We start from the raw sequence: 25,675 nt of genomic DNA, 5'->3' as shown, positions 1-25,675 counted from the left end.
GTCGGGTCTCGTGCGGTAGCTGAGCAGTACTTGGGACAGGCGAGTTTGGAGTGAGTCTTCTGTGACTCGTTTCAGGCTCTGTTTGATAGTTTGTACTGCGTGCGCTGCCTGCCCATTGGAGGATGGTTTAAATGGGGCCGAGGTGACATGTTTGATCCCATTGCGGGCCATGAATTCTTTAAATTTGGCACTGGTGAAACATGGCCCATTGTCACTGACCAGTATGTCAGGCAGGCCGTGGGTGGTAAACATGGCCCTCAGGCTTTCAATGGTGGCTGTGGCGGTGCTTCCCGACATTATTTCACGTTCAATCCATTTTGAAAAAGCATCCACCACCACCAGGAACATATTACCGAGAAACGGGCCCGCATAGTCGACATGGATCCTCGACCATGGTCTGGAGCGCCAGGACCACAAACTTAATGGTGCCTCTCTGGGCGCGTTGCTCAACTGAGCAGATATGCTGCATTGCCGTACACAGGACTCTAAGTCAGAGTCGATACTGAGCCACCACACGTAGGATCTGGCTATTGCTTTCATCATTACTATACCCGGGTGTGTGCTGTAGAGATCCAAGATGAACGTCTCCCTGCCCTCCAGGGATAGCCTGGAGGAACAATTCATAGAATGCATACGGGATTGTTTCTTAGAACAGTATGTTACAGAACCTACAAGGGAGCAAGCTATCTTAGATCTGGTCCTGTGTAATGAGACAGGAATAATAAACGACCTCCGAGTAAAAGATCCTCTCGGAATGAGTGATCACAGTATGGTTGAATTTGTAATACAGATTGAGGGTGAGGAAGTAGTGTCTCAAACGAGCGTACTATGCTTAAACAAAGGGGACTACAGTGGGATGAGGGCAGAGTTGGCTAAAGTAGACTGGAAACTGACTAAACGGTGGCACAATTGAGGAACAGTGGAGGACTTTTAAGCAACTCTTTCATAGTGCTCAACAAAAATATATCCCAGTGAAAAAGAAGGGCGGTAAGAGAAGGGATAACCAGCCGTGGATAACCAAGGAAATAAAGGAGAGTATCAAAATAAAAACCAATGCGTATAAGATGGCCAAGGTTAGTGGGAAACTAGAAGATTGGGAAAATTTTAAACGGCAGCAAAGAATGACTAAGAAAGCAATAAAGAAAGGAAAGATAGATTACGAAGGTAAACTTGCGCAAAACATAAAAACAGATAGTAAAAGCTTTTACAGATATATAAAATGGAAAAGAGTGACTAAAGTAAATGTTGGTCCCTTAGAAGATGAGAAGGGGGATTTAATAATGGGAAATGTGGAAATGGCTGAGAACTTAAATAATTATTTTGCTTCAGTCTTCACAGTGGAAGACACAAATACCATGCCAAACATTGCTGGTCACAGGAATGTGGGAAGGGAGGACCTGGAGACAATCACTATCACTAGGGGTGTAGTGCTGGACAGGCTAATGGGACTCAAGGTAGACAAGTCCCCTGGTCCTGATGAAATGCATCCCAGGGTATTAAAAGAGATGGCGGAAGTTATAGCAGATGCATTCGTTATAATCTACCAAAATTCTCTGGACTCTGGGGATTGGAAAGCTGCTAATGTAACGCCTCTGTTTAAAAAAGGGGGTAGACAAAAGGCAGGTAACTATAGGCCGGTTAGTTTAACATCTTTAGTGGGGAAAATGCTTGAAACTATCATTAAGGAAGAAATAGCGGGACATCTAGATAGGAATAGTGCAATCAAGCAGACGCAACATGGATTCATGAAGGGGAAATCGTGTTTAACTAATTTACTGGAATTCTTTGAGGATATAACGAGCATGGTGGATAGAGGTGAACCAATGGATGTGGTGTACTTAGATTTCCAAAAGGCATTCGATAAGGTGCCACACAAAAGGTTACTGCAGAAGATAAAGGTACGCGGAATCAGTGGAAATGTATTAGCATGGATAGAGAATTGGCTGGCTAACAGAAAGCAGAAAGTCAGGATAAATGGGTCCTTTTCGGGTTGGAAATCGGTGGTTAGTGGTGTGCCACAGGGATCGGTGTTGGGACCATAACTGTTTACAATATACATAGATGACCTGGAAGAGGGGACAGAGTGTAGTGTAACAAAATTTGCAGATGACACAAAGATTAGTGGGAAAGCGAGTTGTGTAGAGGACACAGAGAGGCTGCAAAGAGATTTAGATAGGTTAAGCGAATGGGCTAAGGTTTGGCAGATGGAATACAATGTCGGAAAGTGTGAGGTCATCCACCTTAGGAAAAAAAACAGTAAAAGGGAATATTATTTTAATGGGGAGAAATTACAACATGCTGTGGTACAGAGGGACCTGGGGGTTCTTGTGCATGAATCCCAAAAAGTTAGTTTGCAGGTGCAGTAGGTAATCAGGAAGGCGAATGGAATGTTGGCCTTCATTGCGAGAGGGATGGAGTACAAAAGCAGGGAGGTCCTGCTGCAACTGTATAGGGTATTGGTGAGGCCGCACCTGGAGTACTGCGTGCAGTTTTGGTCACCTTACTTAAGGAAGGATATACTAGCTTTGGAGGGGGTACAGAGATGATTCACTCGGCTGATTCCGGAGATGAGGGGGTTACCTTATGATGATAGATTGAGTAGACTGGGTCTTTACTCGTTGGAGTTCAGAAGGATGAGGGTTGGTCTTATAGAAACATTTAAAATAATGAAAGGGATAGACAAGGTAGAGGCAGAGAGGTTGTTTCCACTGGTCGGGGAGACTAGAACTAGGGGGCGCAGCCTCAAAATACGGGGGAGCCAATTTAAAACCTAGTTGAGAAGGAATTTCTTCTCCCAGAGGGTTGTGAATCTGTGGAATTCTCTGCCCAAGGAAGCAGTTGAGGCTAGCTCATTGAATGTATTCAAATCACAGATAGATAGATTTTTAACCGATAAGGGAATTAAGGGTTGTGGGGAGCGGGCGGGTAAGTGGAGCTGAGTCCACGGCCAGATCAGCCATGATCTTGTTGAATGGTGGAGCAGGCTCGAGGGGCTAGATGGCCTACTCCTGTTCCTAATTCTTATGTTCTTATGTTCTTATGTTTTTGGGTAGCACTAGGCGGTTACCCGACAACAGGCAGTCTGCCTGAATGGACTACGCGGTTACCCGACAACAGGCAGTCTGCTGGAACGGCTTAATTAGCTCTTTCATTTCAACGGGGCTGCTGGCCCAGCTCCCATGCAGTACACAGTTTTTTACTAGGGACAGCAGAGGATCTTGGCTGTCCAAGTCCTAATCTGGCGGGCTGTGACAGGTGATTTATCATTTTCAAACGCTTCCATGACCATCAACAAGTCTGCGGGCTGTGCCACCATCAACATGTTTGCAGGCTGCGCCATTTCCACCCCCATGGTGGGCAATGGTAGCCGACTGAGAGCATCCACACAGTTCCCGGTGTCTGGCCTGTGGCGGATGGTAGAGTTATACGCTGATAGTGCGAGTGCCCACCTTTGTATGCGGGCTGAGGCATTGGTCTTTATCCCCTTGTTTTCAGTGAACAGGGATAGAGGGGCTTGTGATCGGTTTCCAGCTCAAATTTGAGGCCAAACAGGTACTGATGCATTTTCTTTATCCCGAACACACACGCTAATGCCTCTTTCTCGATCATGCTGTAGGCTCTCTCGGCCTTCGACAAGCTCCTGGAAGCATAGGCGACAGGTTGCAACTTCCCCGCAACGTTAGCTTGTTGTAATACACACTCGACTCCGTACGACGACGCATCACATGCTGGAACGAGTCTTTTACACGGGTTATACAGTACAAGCAGCTTCTTGGAGCATAAAATGTTTCTGGCTTTCTCAAAAGCAATTCCTTGTTTTTTTTTCCCCATACCCAGTTCTCACCTTTACGCAATAACACATGTAGGGGCTCTAAGAGGTTGCTTAACCCCGGTAGAAATTACCAAAATAGTTGAGGAGTCCCAGGAATGACCGCAGCTCTGTGACGTTCTGTGGCCTGGGTACGTTCCTGATAGCCTCTGTCCTGGCATCTGTGGGCCGAATGCCATCCGCCGCGATCTTTCTCCCCAAAAACTCCACTTCCGTTGCCATGAAGACGCATTTCGACCTCTTCAACTGCAGCCCTACGCGATCCAGTCGCTGGAGGACCTCCTCCAGGTTTTGTAGTGCTCGACGATGTCCCGACCCGTGACCAATATGTCGTCCTGAAAAACCACCGTGCGTGGTACTGACTTGAGTAGGCTCTCCATGATTCTCTGGAAGATCGCTGCAGCTGACCGAATTCCAAACGGGCATCTGTTGTAGATGAACAGTCCCTTGTGCGTGTTGATGCAGGTGAGGCCCTTCGAAGACTCCTCCAGCTCCTGCGACATGTAGGCCGAAGTCAGGTCGAGCTTGGTGAACGTCTTGCCTCCTGCCAGCGTCGCAAATAGGTAATTTGCCTTCAGTAGCGGGTATTGGTCCTGTAGCGAGAAACGATTAATAGTTACTTTATAATCGCCGCAAATTCTGACCGTGCCATCACTTTTGAGTACTGGAACAATCGGGTTGGCCCACTCGCTGAATTCCACTGGGGAGATGATGCCCTCGCGTTGCAGCCTGTCCAGCTCGATTTCCACTCACTCCATCATCGTGTGTGGTACCGCTCGCGCCTTGTGGTGAATGGGTCGTGCCTCTGGGACCAAGTAGATCTATACCTTCGCCCCGGAAAAGTTTCCAATGCCTGGCTCAAAAAGGGAAGGAAATTTGTTAAGAACCTGCGTACATGAGGCCTCATCGACATGTGATTGCGCTCGGATGTCACCCCAGTTCCAGCGGATTTTGCCCAGCCAGCTCCTTCCAAGCAGTGTGGGGCCATCGCCCAGGACAATCCAGAGTGGCAGTTCGTGCACCATGCCCTCGTAGGTGACCTTGAGCATGGCACTGCCCAGGACAGTGATGAGCTCTTTGGTGTACGTTCTCAGTTTCGTGTGGATGGGGCTCAGGGCTGGTCTGAGTGTCTTGTTGCACCACAGTCTCTCAAACATCTTTTTACTCATGATGGATTGGCTAGTGCCAGTGTCCAGTTCCATGGCTACGGGTAAGCCATTCAATTTTACGTTTAGCATTATAGGTGGACATTTTGTCGAAAATGTGTGCACCCCGTGTACTTCAACATCTTCCTCCTCTCTCTGAAGCTCGAAATTGCTTTGACCCACCATGGACTGATCTTCCTCTGCCACGTGGTGGTTAGCAGGTTTTGCAGAGCTTGCAGCTTGTTGGAGGTGCCCCATTGTTCCACAGCTCTTGCAAACATACCCTTTGAAGCAGCATGATTAGGCTCCACAACACCAACAAGGTGTGAATTGCCTTGCAGTCATCCTTTGTTGCAGACTCTGAGTCATCTGGGTCACCTGAGGCCTGCTGGCAGTTGCAGACTCGTGGGTTCTGCCCTGTACATTTTTGCTCGCAAACACAGTATCAGTTAATTTATGAACATTGCTAGCACTTGTGTGCTGAGAGATTTGTTTGGTGTTATCACTGGTGGACATAAACGCCTGTGCTATCGCAATGGCCTTGCTGAGGGTTGGTGTCTCTACAGTCAAAAATTTTCATAGGATGGTCTCGTGGCCAATGCCCAGTACAAAAAAGTCTCTGAGCATTTGCTCCAGGTAGCCATTAAACTCACATTGTCCTGCAAGTCGCCTTAGCTCGGCGATGTAGCTCACCACTTCCTGACCTGCAGATCGCTGGTCCGTATAGAACCAATACCTCGCCATTAGCACATTCACCCTCGGGTTAAGATGCTCCCGAACCAGTGTACACAGCTCCTCATACGACTTATCTGTGGGTTTCACTGGAGCCAGAAGATTCTTCATGAGGCTGTAGGTCAGTGCCCCACAAACCGTGAGAAGGACCGCTCTCCTTTTTGCAATGCTTCCTTCTCCGTTCAGCTCGTTGGCTACGACGTACTGGTCTAACCATTCGACATAGTCTTCCCAGTCCTCACCCTCCAAGAACTTCTCCAGGATGCCCACAGTTTGCTGCATCTTTGCGTTGGATTTGTGTACTTGTCGCTAGTTGTTGTGTTCCTAACACAGATGAGACTGCACACAGGGAGGTTAAAGTAACAGTGACCTCAGTCTTTACTAAGACACTCCAGAGTGAGTAACAGGCCTTAGGGCCCAGCTTATATACAGTGCTCCCAAGGGATGCTGGGATCCCTTGGGACTTCAGGGGATGCGCTCCCTGGTGGCGGAACATGGGAGTGCATGCTTTACAGATACACAACACTAACCTTTTGTGTTTCATGCACAAGTACCCCCAGGTCCCTCTGTATTGTAGCACTTTGCAATCTTTCTCCATTTAAATAATAACTTGCTCTTTGATTTATTTCTGCCAAAGTACATGACCTCACACTTTCCAACATTATACTCCATCTGCCAAATTTTTGCCCAGTCACTTAGCCTGTCTATGTCCTTTTGCAGATTTTTTGTGTCCTCCTCACACATTGCTTTTCCTCCCACCTTTGTATCATCAGCAAACTTGGCAATGTTACACTCAGTCCCTTCCTCCAAGTCGTTAACATCTCAGGAATCAACCTCGTGAACCTTCTCTGAACTGCCTCTAATTCAAGTATATCCTTCCTTAAATAAGGAGACCAAAACTGTACGTAGTACTCCAGGCGTGGTCTCACCAATACCCTGTACAGTTGTAGCAGGACTTTGCTACTTTTATACTCTATCCCCTTGCAATAAAGGCCAACATTTCATTTTTCCTTCCTAATTACTTGCTGTATATGCATGCTAACTTTTTGTGTTTCATGTGGACCACCAAATCCCTCTGTACCACAGCATTTTGTAATCTCTCCCCATTTAAATAATAATTTGCTTTTTTATTTTTCCTAACAAAGTGCATGACTTCACATTTTCCCACATTATATTCCATCTGCCAAATTTTTTCCCACTCACTTAGCCTGTCAATATCAATTTGTAGATTCTTGCTGTCCTCCTCACAATTTGCTTTCCCACCCATCTTTGTATCATCAGCAAACTTGGCTACATTACACTCAGTCCCTTCATCCAAGTCATTAATATAGATTGTAAATAGTTGAGGCCCCAGCACTGACCCTGTGGCACCCCACGTTACAATTTGCCAACCTGAAAATGACCCATTTATCTCGACTCTCTGTTTTCTGTTAGTTAGCCAATCCTCTAATCATGCTAATATATTACTCCCAACCCCATGAGCTCTTATCTTGTGCAGTAACCTTTTATGTGGCACCTTATCGAATGTCTTCTGAAAATCTAAATACACAACATCTACTGGTTCCCCTTTATCCACCCAGCTCGTTACATCCTCAAAGAACTCCAGCAAGTTTGTCAAACATGATTTCCCTTTCAAAAAGCCATGCTGAATCTGCTTGACTGTATTATGATTTTCTAAATGTCCTGCTACTACTTCCTTAATAATGGACTCCAGCATTTTCCCAACGATGTTAGGTCAACAAATGAAGTAAGCGATAATATTAAGCTAAAAGAAAAGGATTACACAAATGCAAGGAAAAATGGAAATCCAGCAGACTGGAAGAGCTATAAAATCAACAAATAATATAAAGGATATGATAATAATAAGAGAAAAATGATATAAATAAAACAATAGGGTATAAAGATAGGAATGTGAAAAATTTAGTGGATTTAATGTAAGTTAAAAATAAAGGTAAGAAAGTAATGGGACTTATTTTCCAAAGGTCCTTAGATTCAGGAATTGTGGCCGTGGATTGGAAATTTTACAGCCAATGAAGTATTTTTGAAGTGTAGTGACTATAGTAATAAAGGGAAGTGTAGCAGCCCATTTGCCCATAGCTTGATTCCACAAACAGCATGCAATAATGACCAGATAATTTTTATGTGATGTTGGTTGAGGAATAAATATTGGCCAGGACATTGGGAAGAACGCCCCTGCTTTATTAGAATATTAGAATTAAGAACAGGAGCAGGCTACAGCATTTAAAAAGGTCATGGCCTCTACTCATTGGAGTTCAGAAGAATTAGAGGCGATCTTATCGAAACATATAAGACATGCAGGGAGGATATTTCCACTCATACGGGAAACTAAAACTAGGGGACATAGTCTCAGAATAAGGGGCCGCCCATTTAAAACTGAGATGAGGAGGAATTTCTTCTCTCAGAGGGTTGTAAATCTGTGGAATTCGCTGCCCCAGAGAGTTGTGGAGGCTGGGTCATTAAGTATATTTAAGGTGGAGATAAACAGAATTTTGAGCGATTAGGGAGTAAAGGGTTATGGGGAACGGGCAGGGAAGTGGAGCTGAGTCCATGATCAGATCAGCCATGAACTTATTAAATGGCGGAGCAGGCTCGAGGGGTCAGGTGGCCTACTCCTGCTCCTATTTCTTATGTTCTTATGGCTGATCTTTGACCTCAGCTCTATTTTCTTGTCCGATCACCATGGGCTAGATTTGCTATTATTTTTGCACGCATCATACCCACTTAACGTCCATTTTACCGCTGAAATGAGGTGTAACGTCCAGATGTCGCCCATTTAGTCACAAAATGGAAACTGATGCCCATTTTTTGGACACTTATCAGCGTGCGTCACTTTTGCGATCTACGTAACGCCGGGAAAAAATAATACCGCCGCCCCCCCCACCACTTTTTTTGGACGGAATCATCAGAATGGGCCATAATATCACCCAGCGTCACTTTCCACACGGAATTAACGCTGAGATTCAATAATACCGAACGCCCACATTTTTCTTGTCGTAAAGATCACATTTGCCGAAACTAACGCTCAGTATACCATCCAGCATCATTTTCACCACCTCGCACACATATCGCCCATAATATCGCTCACCCAAAACACCGCTCTGAAAAAGTGGAACTGTTCTGAACTAATCACAGTGGTGTGGGCGCCATTTTACAAATCACAGGTCGCTTCATTGTAAAGGCTGCTTCAACTTCTGGGGTGTTTGGATTGATTCTGGAGTTCTTCTCAGGTGAAGTGACCATCTCAACAGACTGTGGATGATTAGGCTTTACTGCAGGTCTTTTAGTATGGAAATGATTTCTTCTGATCAATCGGTATTATACTTTCATTGGAATGGGCCAGCCATTTCTCAGCCTGTATCGATTAATATGCAGATGCTGCAGAGTGCAAATGGCATAATGTCTAATCCACACCATTATGTGCCCAATCTAAGATGTGCCAGAATGAGGAGGAGGTCCAGACCATACACACCCTGCACTTACAGGGAGAAGAGGTCTTACCTCGACGTGTCCAAGAACACCTGCCTTCGGAGACTGCGCTTCCACAAAGTGGTGATCACTGAAATATGCCAGCTCATCAGGGCAGATATGCAGCCTGCCATCAGTACATCACTACAAGGTCACCGCGGCATTGTCGTTCTACGTGTCCGGTTCCTTTCGGGCCTCCGCGGTTGACATTTCCCCTCTGTCTCACCATGCCACACATCACTGCATTAGACAGGTCACGGAGGCCCTGTATGTGCGTAGGATGGACTTGATCAGCTTCCCCATGACCACGGAGGCTCAGACTGACAGGGCTGGAGCATTCTACCGCATTGCTAAGTTCCCCAAGGTGCAGGGAGCAATACAGTGTACTCACATCGCCATGCGGGCACCTTCTCAGGACCTAGAGCTTTTTCGTAACTCGCTGAAGGTCCAATTAGTTGTCAACCACAACCAGATAATAATAGCAGTGAATGCCAAATGTCCGGGCAGCTTCGATGAGGCTCACATCCTGCGTGAGAACGCTGCCTCTGACATGTTTAAGAGTCAGCCACAAGGACAATGCTGGATGCTTGGTGACAACCGATATGGCCTAGCAACCTGGCTGATGACCCCTCCTGCATGACACCCACACCAAGGCCGAGAAGTGATACAACGAGAGCCACAGAGACACACGCAATGTGGTCCAGAAAATAATTATAATAAGAACATAAGAACATAAGAACATAAGAATTAGGAACAGGAGTAGGCCATCTAGCCCCTCGAGCCTGCTCCGCCATTCAATAAGATCATGGCTGATCTGGTCGTGGACTCAGCTCCACTTACCCGCCCTCTCCCCCTAACCCTTAATTCCCTTATTGCTTAAAAATCTATCTATCTGTGACTTGAAAACAATCAATGAGCCAGCCTCAACTGCTTCCTTGGGCAGAGAATTCCACAGATTCACAACCCTCTGGGAGAAGAAATTCTTTCTCAACTCGGTTTTAAATTGGCTCCTCCGTATTTTGAGGCTGTGCCCCCTAGTTCTAGTCGCCCCGACCAGTGGAAACAACCTCTTTGCCTCTATCTTGTCTATCCCTTTCATGATTTTAAATGTTTCTATAAGATCACCCCTCATCCTTCTGAACTCCAACGAGTAAAGACCCAGTCTACTCAATCTATCATCATAAGTTAACCCCCTCATTTCTCGAATCAGCCGAGTGAATCGTCTCTGTACCCCTTCCAAAGCTAGTATATCCTTCCTTAAGTAAGGTGACCAAAACTGCACGCAGTACTCCAGGTGCGGCCTTACCAATACCTTATACAGTTGCAGCAACACCTCCCTGCTTTTGTACTCCATCCCTTTAGCAATGAAGGCCAACATTCCATTTGCCTTCCTGATTACCTGCTGCAAAAGAGTTTCATGCACAAGGACCCCCAGATCCCTCTGCACCACAGCATGTTGTAATTTCTCCCCATTCAAATAATATTCCCTTTTACTGTTTTTTTTCCCCAAGGTGATGACCTCACACTTTCCGACATTGTATTCCATCTGCCAAACCTTAGCCCATTCGCTTAACCTATCCAAATCTCCTTGTAGCCTCTCTGAGTCCTGTACACAACCCGCTTTCCCACTAATCTTAGTGTCATCTGCAAATTTTGTTGCACTACACTCTGTCCCCTCTTCTAGGTCATCTATGTATATTGTAAACAGTTGTGGTCCCAGCACTGATCCCTGTGGCACACCACTAACCACTGATTTCCAACCGGAAAAGGACCCATTTATCCCGACTCTCTGCTTTCTGTTCGCCAGCCAATTCTCTATCCATGCTAATACATTTCCTCTGACTCCGCGTACCTTTATCTTCTGCAGTAACCTTTTGTGTGGCACCTTATCGAATGCCTTTTGGAAATCTAAATACACCACATCCATCGGTACACCTCTATCCACCATGCTCGTTATATCCTCAAAGAATTCCAGTAAGTTAGTTAAACATGATTTCCCTTTCATGAATCCATGCTGCGTCTGCTTGATTGCACTATTCCTATCCAGATGTCCCGCTATTTCTTCCTTAATGATAGTTTCAAGCATTTTCCCCACTACAGATGTTAAACTAACCGGCCTATAGTTACCTGCCTTTTGCCTGCCCCCTTTTTTAAACAGAGGCGTTACATTAGCTGCTCTCCAATCCGCTGGTACCTCCCCAGAGTCCAGAGAATTTTGGTAGATTATAACAAATGCATCTGCTATAACTTCCGCCATCTCTTTTAATACCCTGGGATGCATTTCATCAGGACCAGTGGACTTGTCTACCTTCAATCCCATTAGTCTGTCCAGCACTACCTCCCTAGTGATAGTGATCATCTCAAGGTCCTCCCTTCCCACATTCCTATGACCAGCAATTTTTGACATGGTTTTTGTGTCTTCCACTGTGAAGACCGAAGCAAAATAATTGTTTAAGGTCTCAGCCATTTCCACATTTCCCATTATTAAATCCCCCTTTTCATCTTCTAAGGGACCAACATTTACTTTAGTCACTCTTTTCCGTTTTATATATCTGTAAAAGCTTTTACTATCTGTTTTTATGTTTTGCGCAAGTTTACCTTCGTAATCTATCTTCCCTTTCTTTATTGCTTTTGTAGTCATTCTTTGCTGTTGCTTAAAATCTTCCCAATCCTCTAGTTTTCCACTAACCTTGGCCACCTTATACGCATTGGTCTTTGATTTGATACTTTCCTTTATTTCCTTGGTTATCCACGGCTGGTTATCTTAATGCTTAAGCAGCGCTTTAAATGCCTGGAGCACTCAGGAGGAGAGCTGTGTACAATACAACCCTGAGAAAGTAGCTAAAATCGTGGTCATGTGCTCCATGCTGCACAACCTGGCTATCAGGAGGGGACAAGAATTGCCAGAAGAGACTGATGGTCCACCTCAGGAGAGAGAAGAAGAGGAGGACAAGGGGCTGGACTCTGACCTAGAGCCAGACAATCAGGTTGACTATGCAACCATGCCCGTGTCCCCCTCCAGACTGCAGGAAAGGGCGCGAGGTGGCTTCATAGCTGCAAGACTTTTAAGTCAGGAGCTCATAAATGAGCAATTTGCCTGAAAGAACGTTGCTGTAATTGACAAAGCTGACACACTGCTGTGTGTGTGCAGCTCAGACATCAATGGGCATCACCTTGGTGCCAGTTAAAGTTTAAGTTGATTCAAGTTAAGTTTTATTTAACCCTTTCATGTTAAGGAACCACCAGCATGTAAGGGTCCAGCTATCTGAGACAATGCGCAACAAGGTTATGTTGAATAAAAATCATTTAATACGACCATTGGTCTGAAATCATAAGTATCATGGGCAAAAACATCCCATCCCCATCCCACTTTTTCGACGATTGACATCAATTAAATGGTCAACATGTCCAGCAACACAGACTACAAATGCAAAGCAGGAGGGTGGCCCCCTCCCCCCCTACATTACAACAAATTGCATACACCCAGATGGAGATATAACACAGCCATCACACAGCCATCACCTGCGGACATGCACCTCACTTTCCTTCCCCCCTCCCCTTCTTCTCCCCACCTCTACCCCTTCCCCTCCTTGCTCCACACTGCCTGGCCGAGGAGCTCCTCAGGTGGTGCCTCATTGGGGGGGGATGAAGGCAGAGCCAATGGTTGCACGGGTATTGGAGCTCGGGGGTGCCGAGGTGAAAACATTCTCTGATGCAGAAGCAGGATCTTGGTCCTGCCTCTCATGTGTCATTGGCACTGGTGGTGTGGAACCTAGGGGTGGAGTGCTGCGCTCGGGGACCACTGGGAGGCCTGTGCCAGCAGTGTTCCTGGCTATCGCCTCCAAGGACTTCGCCATCCGTGGTACGAACTCAGTCATGGTGCAGGAGATGGTGGCCAGCTGTTGGGATATGCCTCCCAATGCATTGAGGATCTGGTCACCAAAATCTACAGTTCTCCTGGACAACTTAACCATCTGTCCGCTCTCATTTGGCGCTAGTGGACCAGACTTGCCGCAGCCACGAAGCCTCCGTGGGGTCAGCGCCGTCCTGGGGACAAATGGGGTGCTCTGTGGCGAGGTACTTGGGCCCGTTACCTCCAGAGTGGAGGCGGGAATGGCCGGAGGAGCACTAGATGGCCTTGGGGTGGAATGCCTTCTGGAGCCTGGCACTGCAGATACCTCGAAGTCGGCGCTCTCATCCGTAGAGAACAGACCCAGAGTATTGGCGAGCGAGAATTGGAGCTCCTCAGCACCAGATGTAGGATCGTCCGCCAAGTCTGGCCCCATGCCTCCACCTTCTGGCCTCTGTGGTCTTGCCTGGGGCCGCGCTGCAAAACACAAATGAGGTTATTAGAGGAGAAGGGAGTGCTAGGGTCACAAGGTGAGTCCCGCGCTACACATAGCATATGCACAACAAAAGCACGACCGCTATCAAAATCATCACAGACATCACATTTCATGACCATCAATACATTGTGCATTGCAATGATTTTCATTAGGCCAGCATTATTTATAGGACAATTTTAGAAACCATCTATCATATTATTGTTCGGATATGAGTGGGTGTGGCATCAATTGACTTTAGATCATGCAATGATGTATAATTTCAGCCCATGGCATTACTTCAGGTTCTGCAGCTGCTTGTGTGGCTGTCCAGATGTGCTTCCCCAAGTGTGAGCACCCGCTCCTCGATGTCAGTGATGTTGCTGATGACTGGTGACCCCCCCCATCCGTTCGTCTCTGCATAGACCTAATCGTCGATAGCTTCTTCTGTAAAAGGCGACAGGCCGACATGGCATGAGATCATTGCTAGGTACTGTCACAGAGACTGATACAACACATAACCGACCGATGTAATCATGATTATTATGGTAATTATCATTATTTACCTAAAGACGTACACCATGAACGCAGACTTTGAGTGCAACATTCCCGGTAAAAGTGAAAGACCTCACAACTGATTATAGTCACTCATGACTCTTACAAATCAAATTATATAAATATATAAATACATGTAAATAAATGTAATACTTGCAGATACAACAAGGTCATTCCATCGCTTGCAGCATTAGTTGCCCTCACGCACCTCGTTGGTCGCCGACGAGACCATCTCTGCTATCTCGGCCCATATCTTCTGGTAGGCCTTTGGGGTGGGCTTCCCACGCTCTCCCTGGGTCAAATCACCCCAGCGTAACTCGACCTCCTGCAGGAGGGAGGCATTTGCCTCGTCCGAGAACCTCCTCGCTCTTTTGTGCCCTCCAATGTGCTCCTCTCCCAGCTCACTACTCTCGTCAGCGTCAGTCTCCACAGTGTGCTGTGTCGCTTCCTTCTCTCCATCCATTATAGGCACCAAATTCAGGAAAGTATCTGCCTGGTAACAGCTAATTTTGTTTCCCAATTTGCTATAAAGCTCGAACCACTCCCTCCTTCTTCCCAAAGCAGCCATACCACACCAACACACGCTTTCGCTCCCTCTCAGCTCCCTCTCTCTCTGTCTCCTCTTATGCGCACGTCATGATGACCATTGACTTCCTGAAACGCGGGAATCGAGCGTTGCCATGCCGTTGCTAAGGACGGCGATACTTTACGGCAGAAGGTCAGAGAGATTTAACGCTAACGCCCATTTCATATCGCTCGCGGTAATGTCCAATTTCAAAAATGAAGACTCGGGGGCTTTGAGAATGGGCGACAAGCCGGCGATCTGAAAACCCATTTTTACCGCCCACGCCGGAAATAACGCCAATTTTTGGGGGATCTCCACCAAAGTGTAAAATCTTGCCTCATATCCCTTGATTCATTTAGAGCCCAAAAATCTATCTATCTCAGCCTTGAATATACTCAACAACTGAGCATCCACAGCTCTTTGGGACAGAGAATTACAAAGATTCACAACCCTCTGAATGAAGAAAGACCTCATTATCTCAGTCTTAAAAGGCCGACCCCTTGTCCTGACTCCCAGCCAGGGGAAACAATCTCTCAGTATCTATAGAAACATAGAAATTTACAGCACAGAAGGAGACCATTTTGGCCCATCGTGTCCGCGCCGGCCGACAAATAGCCACATGGCCCTTGATCAGCAGCCCTGAACAATGAACAATGGCGGAAAGGTAAAGAGCACCCGGCCCAACCAGTCTGCCTCACACAATTTTGACACCCCTTACACTGAAACATTCTACACTCCACCCCAACCGGAGCCATGTGATCTCCTGGGAGAGGCAAAAACTAGATAAAAACCCAGGCCAATTTAGGGGAAAAAGAAATCTGGGATAATTCCTCTCCGACCCATCCAGGCGATTGAAACTAGTCCAGGAGATCACCCTGGCCGTCTTCCATTCCCTGCAGTACTTACCATTATAACTGCACCGGCCAACAAAAGGTCATCCAGTCTAAACCCAATTACCAGCTCTAGGTTCGTAAGTTACGGCACTTTAAGTGCCCATCCAACTATCTCTTAAAAGTGGTGAGGGTTTCTGCATCCACCACTCTTCCAGGCAGTAAGTTCCAGATCCCCACAATCCTCTGCATAAAGAAACCAGCCCTCAAATCCCCTCTAAACCTTCCACCAACCACCTTAAAACTATGCCCCCTCATAATAGGTCCCTCCACCAATGGAAATAGGCCCTTACTATACACTATGTCCAGGCCCCTCAATATTTTGTACACTTCAATGAGGTCTCCTCTCAACCTCCTCTGTTCCAATGAGAACAAACCCAGCATATCCAATCTGTCCTCATAAGTAAGATTCTCCATTCCAGGCAGCATCCTAGTAATTCTCCTCTGCACCCTCTCTAGTGCAATCATGTCCTTCCTATAATACGGTGACCAGAACTGCACAATCTATGCACAAGTTGCATCTATCCTGTCAATCTCCCTCAGAATCTTACATGTTTCAATCAGATCACCTCTCATTCTTCTAAACTCCAGGGAGCATAGGCCCAATCTATTCAATATCTCATAGAAACATAGCAAATAGGTGCAGTAGGCCATTCGGGCCTACTGCACCACCATTCAATAAGATCATGGCTGATCATTCCCTCAGTACCCCTTTCCAGCTTTCTCTCCATACCCCTTGATCCCTTTAGCTGTAAGGGCCATATCTAACTCCCTCTTGAATATATCTAATGAACTGGCATCAACAACTCTCTGCGGTAGGGAATTCCACAGGTTAACAACTCTCTGAGTGAAGAAGTTTCTCCTCATCTCAGTCCTAAATGGCCGAACCCTTATCCTAAGTCTGTGTCCCCTGGTTCTGGACTTTCCCATCATCGGGAACATTCTTCCTGCATCTAACCTGTCCAGTCCCGTCAGAATTTTATAAGTTTCTATGAGATTCCCTCTCATCCTTCTAAACTCCAGTATATAAAGGCCCAGTTGATCCAGTCTCTCCTCATAAGTCAGTCTCATCTTCCCGGGAATCAGTCTGGTGAACCTTTGCTGCACTCCCTCAATAGACGATATTGACTCAAATGAACAAAATGTTGAATCATTGTGGGTGGAGATTAGAGATAGTAAGGGGAAAAAGTCACTGGTGGGCGTAGTTTATAGACCCCCAAATAATAACTTCATGGTGGGGCGGGCAATAATCAAGGGAATAATGGAGGCATGTAAAAAAGGAACGGCAGTAATCATGGGGGATTTTAACCTACATATCGATTGGTCAAATCAAATCGCACGGTGTAGCCTGGAGGAGGAATTCATAGAATGCATACGGGATTGTTTCTGAGAACAGTATGTTACAGAACCTACAAGGGAGCAAGCTATCTTAGATCTGGTCCTGTGTAATGAGACAGGAATAATAAACGATCTCCTAGTAAAAGATCCTCTCAGAATGAGTGATCACAGTATGGTTGAATTTGTAATACAGATTGAGGGTGAGGAAGTAGTGTCTCAAACGAGCATACTATGCTTAAACAAAGGGGACTACAGTGGGATGAGGACAGAGTTGGCTAAAGTAGACTGGAAACACAGACTAAACCGTGGCACAATTGAGGAACAGTGGAGGACTTTTAAGGAGCTCTTTCATAGTGCTCAACAAAAATATATTCCAGTGAAAAAGAAGGACGGTGAGAGAAGGGATAACCAGCCGTGGATAACCAAGGAAATAAAGGAGAGTATCAAATTAAAAACCAATGCGTATAAGGTGGCCAAGGTTTGTGGGAAACTGGAAGATTGGGAAAATTTTAAACGACAGCAAAGAATGACTAAGAAAGCAATAAAGAAAGGAAAGATAGATTACGAAGGTAAACTTGCGCAAAACATAAAAACAGATAGTAAAAGCTTTTACAGATATATAAAACGGAAAAGAGTGACTAAAGTAAATGTTGGTCCCTTAGAAGATGAGAAGGGGGATTTATTAATGGGAAATGTGGAAATGGCTGAGACCTTAAACAATTATTTTGCTTCGGTCTTCACAGTGGAAGATACAAAAACCATGCCAAAAATTGCTGGTCACAGGAATGTGGGAAGGGAGGACCTTGAGATAATCACTATCACTAGGGGTGTAGTGCTGGACAGGCTAATGGGACTCAAGGTAGACAAGTCCCCTGGTTCTGATGAAATGCATCCTAGGGTATTAAAAGAGATGGCGAAAGTTATAGCAGATGCATTCGTTATAATCTACCAAAATTCTCTGGACTCTGGGGAGGTACCAGCGGATTGGAAAGCAGCTAATGTAACGCCTCTGTTTAAAAAAGGGGGCAGACAAAAGGCAGGTAACTACAGGCCGGTTAGTTTAACATCTGTAGTGGGGAAAATGCTTGAAGCTATCATTAAGGAAGAAATAGCGGGACATCTCGATAGGAATAGTGCAATCAAGCAGACGCAACATTGATTCATGAAGGGGAAATCGTGTTTAACTAATTTACTGGAATTCTTTGAGGATATAACAAGCATGGTGGATAGAGGTGTACCGATGGATGTGGTGTATTTAGATCTCCAAAAGGCATTCGATAAGGAGCCACACAAAAGGCTACTGCAGAAGATAAAGGTACGCGGAGTCAGAGGAAATGTATTAGCATGGATAGAGAATTGGCTGGCTTACAGAAAGCAGAGAGTCGGGGTAAATGGGTCCTTTTCGGGTTGGAAATCGGTGGTTAGTGGTGTGCCACAGGGATCGGTGCTGGGACCACAACTGTTTATAATATACATAGATGGCCTAGAAGAGGGGACAGAGTGTAGTGCAACAAAATTTGCAGATGACACAAAGATTAGTGGGAAAGTGGGTTATGTCGAGGACACAGAGAAGCTGCAAAGAGATTTAGATAGGTTAAGTGAATGGGCTAAGGTTTGGCAGATGTAATATAATGTCGGAAAATATGAGGTCATCCACCTTGGCAAAAAAACAGTAAAAGGAAATATTATTTGAATGGGGAGAAATTACAACATGCTGCGGTGCAGAATGACATGGGGGTCCTTGTGCATGAATCCCAAAAAGTTAGTTTGCAGGTGCAGCAGGTAATCAGGAAGGCAAATGGAATGTTGGCCTTCATTGCGAGAGGGATGGAGTACAAAAGCAGGGAGGTCCTGCTGCAACTGTACAGGGTATTGGTGAGGTCGCACCTGGAGTACTGCGTGCAGTTTTGGTCACCTTACTTAAGGAAAGATATACTAGCTTTGGAGGGGGTACAGAGACGATTCACTAGGCTGACTCCAGAGATGAGGGGGTTACCTTATGATGATAGATTGAGTAGACTGGGTCTTTACTCATTGGAGTTCAGAAGGATGAGGGGTGATCTTATAGAAACATTTAAAATAATGAAAGGGATAGACAAGATAGAGGCAGAGAGGTTGTTTCCACTGGTTGGGGAGACTAGAAATAGGGGGCACAACCTCAAAATACAGGGGAGCCAATTTAATACCGAGTTGAGAAGGAATTTCTTCTCCCAGAGAGTTGTGATTCTGTGGAATTCTCTGCCCAAGGAAGCAATTGAGGCTAGTTCATTGAATGTATTCAAATCACAGATAGATATAATTTTAACCAATAAGGGAATTAAGGGTTATGGGGAGCGGGCGGGTAAGTGGAGCTGAGTCTACGGCCAGATCAGCCATGCAAGAACGTCCTTCCTCAGATTAGGAGATCAAAACTGAACACACCAAGGCCCTGCTCCTAAAGTCAAATCCCCTACCTATGAAGGCCAACATACCATTTGCCTTCTTCACCGCCTGCTGTACCTGCATGCCAACTTTCAATGACTGATGAACCATGACACCCAGGTCTCGTTGCACCTCCCCCTTTACTAATTGGCCGCTATTCAGATAATATTCTGCCTTCGTGTTTTTGCCCCCAAAGTGGATAACCTCACATTTATCCACATTATACTGCATCTGCCATGTATTTTCCCACTCACCTAACCTGTCCAAGTCACCCTGCAGCCTTTTAGCGTTCTCCTCACAGCTCACACCGCCAGCCAGTTTAGTGTCATCTGCAAACTTGGAGATATTACACTCAATTCCTTCATCCAAATCACTGATGTAAATTGTAAAGAGCTGGGGTCCCAGCACTGAGCCCTGCGGCACTCTACTAGTCACTGCCTGCCATTTTGAAAAGGACCCGTTTATCCCGACTCTGCTTCCTGTCTGCCAACCAGTTCTCTATCCACATCCGTATATTACCCCCGACACCATGCGCTTTGATTTTGCACACCAATCTCTTGTGTGGGACCTTGTCAAAAGCCTTTTGAAATTCCAAATACACCACATCCACTGGTTCTCCCTTATCCACTCTACTAGTTACATCCTCAAAAAATTCTCTACCACAGAAAGTTGTTGAGGCCAGTTCGTTAGATATATTCAAAAGGGAGTTAGATGTGGCCCTTACGGCTAAAGGGATCAAGGGGTATGGAGAGAAAGCAGGAAAGGGGTACTGAGGTGAATGATCAACCATGATCTTATTGAATGGTGGTGCAGGCTCGAAGGGCCGAATGGCCTACTCCTACACCTAGTTTCTATGTTTCTATGTTTAACTTGTATAAAATCGATACCTTGCCATCAGAACGCTCTCCTTCGGATTTTGGTGCTTCCAGACCAGTGTGCACAGTTCTTTATACGATTTGGTTGTTGGTTTCACCGGAGCAAGAAGATTCTTCATGAGGCCAAAAGTTGTTGCCCCGCAGACCGTGAGGTGGATCGCCCTTCGTTTGGCAGCGTTCTCATTCCCTTCCAGCTCGTTGGCCACAAACTATTGGTCGAGTCGCTCCACAAAGGCTTCCCAATTGTCACCTTATGAGAATTTCTCCAGGATAGCAACAGTTTTCTGCATTTTCGCGTGATGGTTTGTTATCTATTACCCAGTTGTTGTGTCTCAAATAAAGCAATGTGACAGAGTACTGTGGACTTGAGTAAGTGTGACCTTAGTCTCTTTATTCTGACTCCAGAGTGCAGGCACAGCATGGAAGACCTGCTTATATGCAGTGCTCCTAAGGGATGCTGGGATCCCTTGTGACTCCAACAGATGCGCCCTCTGGTGGCAGTAGAATGCTGGTTACAAGGTGTTGCATACATAACACAAACCTTGGTCCAGGATCTATGTATATTTTGCAGGTCCCTTTCTGGGCAACATGTTTTTAGTGCTGATGGATGTTTATTTGAAGTGGATAGAATGCATAATCATGTCATCCAGTACGTCCAGAGAACGTTCGCGACACATGGTCTGCCTGACATAGTGATGAGCGACAATGGGTCGTGCTTCACCAGTCAGGGGTTTCAGGAGTTTATAAAACTTAACGACATAAAACATGTCAGCACTGATCAAGCCTGCGTCCAACAGGCAAGCAGAACACGTGTAGTACAAATTATCAAGCAAAGCATGAGGAGAGTAACCCAAAGGTCACTGCAGACCTGCTGGTCTTGCATACTGCTGAACTCATGATGAAAAGAGGTCTTAAGACCAAGTTATCTCTTGTACACCCGGATTTAAGTAATCATGTTGAATATAGAAGACAGAGTCAACAAGGGTACTATAATCGCACAACTGTGTCACGCGAGATTTCTGTTAATGATCCTGTACAGTGTTGAATTATGGTCAGGGTTCCCAAATGGATTGCTGGTACAGTCATGGCCAAGGAGGGCAATGGAGTATTTGTCATTAAGATCAAGAATGGGCAAACTTGCAGGAAACATATGGATCAAACAAAGCTGAGGCACAAAGATGAGCCAGAGCAATCGGACGAAGAAACTGTCGACGACCAAGCAACCCTTCAGTGGACTCAAGGGTCATCAGTGAACCCTGAATTTCCATCACGGACTTGTTCAATAAAAATGGACTTGCAATTCCTGACATGGCCACTGTCACCCCAACAAGTCAGCCATCCAACCACCAGCCACAGCAGACTCCGTACACTCACCCAAGGCCGGAATCGAACTGAGACGGTCAACCCGGGAGGGTAAAGCACCGGACCATCTCAACCTGTGAAAGACTGTGATAAGATCTCGGAGGAGGGTATTGTCATGTATGTACATGCTGTTTGCAGCCACCAGATGGCGTCATTGTTGGAGGCCACTGAGCAGCACGCACATGATGCTGCTCTGGTATAAAAGGCCAGCTATTTTGTGAGTCAGGCACTTTGGTCCGTAATAAAGCAGAACCAAGGTTGTAGCTTGTTCAGTTAAACAGTACTCAGTTTGTACCTTTATTGCATACAGAACACGAACATAAGAAAAATAAGGGACAGGTAATGACCATCTGGTCCATGTCCCACACAATTGTGATACCTTGTGTATCACAACATATACACTCCACCCCACCCGAAACCAAGTAATCTCCTGGGAGAAGCAAAAAAAATTTTAAAAACCCAGGCGAATTTGGGGAAAAAGAATCTGGGAAATTCCTCTCCGATCCATCGAGGTGATCGAAACTAGTCCAGGAGATCACGCTGGCCATTAAATTCCCTGCAATACCTACCTTCTGTAAGAGTTAATCTTCGCCACAGCTAGAAACAAATCCAGCTTTTGCTTGAAGGAATTCAGTGAGTCTGTATCCACCACATGAAACGGCAGCTTGTTCCAGAGGTCTACTATTCTCTGTGAAAAGAACCACCGCCTGACATCTAACCTAGATCTAGCCTCATACAACTTAAATTTGTGCCCCCTGGTCCTGCCTAACCTATTTAATTGAAATAAGCGGTCAGCTGGAACACTGTCTATTCCCTTCATTATCTTATAAACCTCAATCATATCCTCTCCCCCCTCCCGGCCATAGTCTATGCTGCTCTAAGTTAAAGAGTCTCAATCTATCTTGATAACTAAGGTGCTTTAGACTTGGAATTAGTCTAGAGGCCCTCTTCTGCACCCTTTCCAGAGCCTCAATATCACCCACCATGTGAGGTGACCAAAACTGGACACACTATTCCAAGTGCGGCCTGACTAAGGTCTTGTACAAGGACAAAACAGTACGCCTCGTCTTATACTCAATTGTCCTATGGATACACCCCAGCACCCTAGTTGCTCCAGCTATCGCTGCACGGCATTGCTCATGTACCTTTAAGGATGTATGTACTAGAATGCCCAAATCTCTTTCTATCTCCACCACCTTTAATGCCTTTCCCTTGAGTGTAAGTGGTCAATCTATGGTTATTTCCCAAGGTTTTCGAGGCCTCACCATAGGGTCCAAATACGTAAGAGTTTTTACTTGGCAGTGACCGGTGCCAAATCGGTCCTGCCTTGCTTGCTGTGCTACGGGTTGGTTTTCCGCAGAGACCGGTGCCAATAGGTCTCTCGCAGTTATCCAATCATGATTTAACACTTGCTTATAGCAAGCACACCAACCCTATCCTTATGCTCAGGTGAAAAGAATTACAACAGGTTGTTAACCTGTGGAATTCCCTGCCGCAGAGAGTTGTTGATGCCAGTTTATTGGATATATTCAAGAGGGAGTTAGAGATGACCCTTACGGCTAAAGGGATTAAGGGGTATGGAGAGAAAGCAGGAGTGGGGTACTGAAGTGAATGATCAGCCATGATCATATTGAATGGTGGTGCAGGCTCGAAGGGCCGAATGGCCTACTCCTGCGCCTATTTTCTATGTTTCTATGTCTTGTAGTAAGACACGGACCAATGTTTCAAGTTCAAAATCACACAAGGTTTATTATAACAGGTCAACACCTCCACTCCACTTGCCAGATGCTTGTGAAGTAGAACCACACAGTGCAGTAATACCCAGCAAAACAGTGCACTTCCCTTGTTAGCCTTACAACGTGGACCATTTCCCATATCTCGGAAGCTTCTTATCAACAAAGGCAGACATTGATGCGGAGATTCAACATCGCCTCCAGTGTGCCAGTGCAGCCTTCGGCCATCTGAGGAAAAGAGTGTTCGAAGAAGAGGTCCTCAAATTTACCATCAAGCTCATGGTCTACAGCCCTCCTGTATGGCTCAGAGACATGGACCATGTATAGTAGACACCTCAAGTCGTTGGAGAAATACCACCAACGATGCCTCCGCAAGATCCTACAAATTCCCTGGCAGAACAGACGCACTAACATTAGCGTCTTCGACCAGGCCAACATCCCCAGCATTGAAGCACTGACTACACTTGATCAGCTTCACTGGGCGGGCCACGTCATCTGCATGCCAGACACGAGACTCCCGAAACAAGCGCTCTACTCGGAACTCCTTCATGGCAAACGAGCCAAAGGTGGGCAGAGGAAACGTTACAAGGATACCCTCAAAGCCTCCCTGGTAAAGTGCAGCATCCCCACCGACTCCTGGGAATCCCTGGTCGAAGACTGCCCTGGGTGGAGGAGGTAGATCGGGAGGGTGCTAAGCGCCTCGAAACTCGTCGGTGAGTGCATGCGGAAAACAAGCGCAGGCTGCGGAAGGAATGTGCGGCAACCCTGTCCCACCCTCTCTTACCTTCAACGACTGTCTGTCCCACCTGTGGCAGGGACTGTGGCTCTCGTATTGGACTGTTCAGCCACCTAAGGACTCATTCTAAGAGTGGAAGCAAGTCTTCCTCGATTCCGAGGGACTGCCTATGATGATGATGAAATGGCTCATCAGTACTGATTGCTGGACCGTTGTGGGTCCAGCAGGTGTCGGTCTTGTCCTAGCACCTTGCTCTCTTCCCTAGACAACCTGGTTCCACACACAAAAGAGTCCCTTGGCCTTCCTAAGAGCACCCAGCTCTGATGTCACTGATCGCTGGCAGGCCAGTGTTCAAATTAACATTTGAACAGACCCAGTTTCTATGGGAGAGATCCGCCCACACGTGTTTCTCCCAGCAACATGTTTATTCCTAATCCAGACCAGCTGTCACAGTATTTCAAAAGTCCTTTTCAGGGTGTACAGCCAACAGGGATATAAACACAACAGTCCAGAGTTGATTTTGTCGACTTACCTGAGGGTGTATGAATGTTGAGCATTTGCCCTGCCCACATGCATAACACTACACTTATCTAAGTTATTCATCATTTTCCAGTCATGAGCCCAGTCTCCCAATACATTAAGAGCTGCCTGAATCAGACGAACCTCTTTTATAGTTCTAGCACTTGCACAGATCTCGGTATCATTTGCAAATTTGCAAATTGTGCCGCAAATCCCTGAATTCAGATCATTAATAAAAATAGTAAAAAGCAACAGTCCCAACACTGATCCCTGTGGGACACCACTGGTGACCAGTCTCCAAACTGATCCAAATCCATCTATAACTACTCTTTGCCTGCGTCCTGCCAGCCAGTTCTGTATCCAGCTCAATATATTTCCACTAATACCAGAGGCTCCGATCTTGTAGAGAAGCCTCTTGTGTGGTACCTTGTCAAAAGCTTTTTGGAAATCTAAATAAACAATGTCTACTTGGCTTCCCTCATCCACCAACTTTGTAACTTCTTCAAAAAATACAATTAGATTTGTGAGACATGACCTCTTTTTTTAGGAATCCATATTGGGTGTCCCTAATATGTCCCTCCTTATCCAAGTATTCATATATTGCATCTCATATGATTGTTTCAAGCATCTTACCTATTACTGATGTTAAATGGATGGGCCTATAGTTATCCGGGTCTGCCTTGTCATCTTTTTTTAAAATTTGGACTACATTAGCCTCTTTCCAATCTGTAGGAACCATTCCAGAGTGTAGTGAGCTATTAAACATATAAGCCAGGGGCTCGCACGGGGCCTGCCCCATCTCCCGGAGGACCCTCAGGTGGATATCATCCAGCCCTGCTGCTCTATCGATTTTTAAGTTCTTAGTTCTTTCTAAAACAATATGCTTATCTATGTTAATGTTACTGATAAAGCTAGTATCATTAACTTCTAATATTTGAGCATCATCTTTGTTGTGTCTAATGCTGTGTATGTATAACATAAGTATATACCCTGTACACTCAATGTACAGTTACATAAGACTACTGGATGTATCTTCACACTGCATACACTATGCTTGTACCACCAGAGGGTGCAACTGGTGAAGACCTAGGGGTTACCTGTACACGACAGGTAACCAGGTATAAAAGGGAGCTCACCATCCTGTACCCTCACTCAGGAACGTAATAA

The 25,675-nt window shown here is 45.8% G+C and overlaps 1 protein-coding gene across 2 annotated transcripts in view; it reads right to left on the bottom strand.

The window, feature by feature from the left end:
• Positions 1-25,675, bottom strand: part of LOC139275325 (uro-adherence factor A) — a 292,625-nt gene that overhangs the window by 125,352 nt on the left and 141,598 nt on the right. Inside the window, exons 1-2 of one of the 2 annotated variants that reach the window (XM_070892632.1) lie at positions 13,815-13,933; positions 13,371-13,519 (exon numbers count right to left, since the gene is read on the bottom strand). The exons of the other annotated variant lie outside the window; for it this stretch is intronic. The gene's annotated coding sequence lies outside the window, so the exon portion shown is untranslated. Of the gene's footprint in view, positions 1-13,370; positions 13,520-13,814; positions 13,934-25,675 lie in introns of those variants that run through there. 2 annotated transcript variants of the gene reach the window in all.

The sequence above is a fragment of the Pristiophorus japonicus genome, chromosome 10 (assembly GCF_044704955.1).
Source record: "Pristiophorus japonicus isolate sPriJap1 chromosome 10, sPriJap1.hap1, whole genome shotgun sequence".
NCBI lineage: Eukaryota > Metazoa > Chordata > Chondrichthyes > Pristiophoridae > Pristiophorus > Pristiophorus japonicus.
Note: the sequence above shows the minus strand (reverse complement) of the source record. Positions and strands in the feature narration are given on the sequence as shown.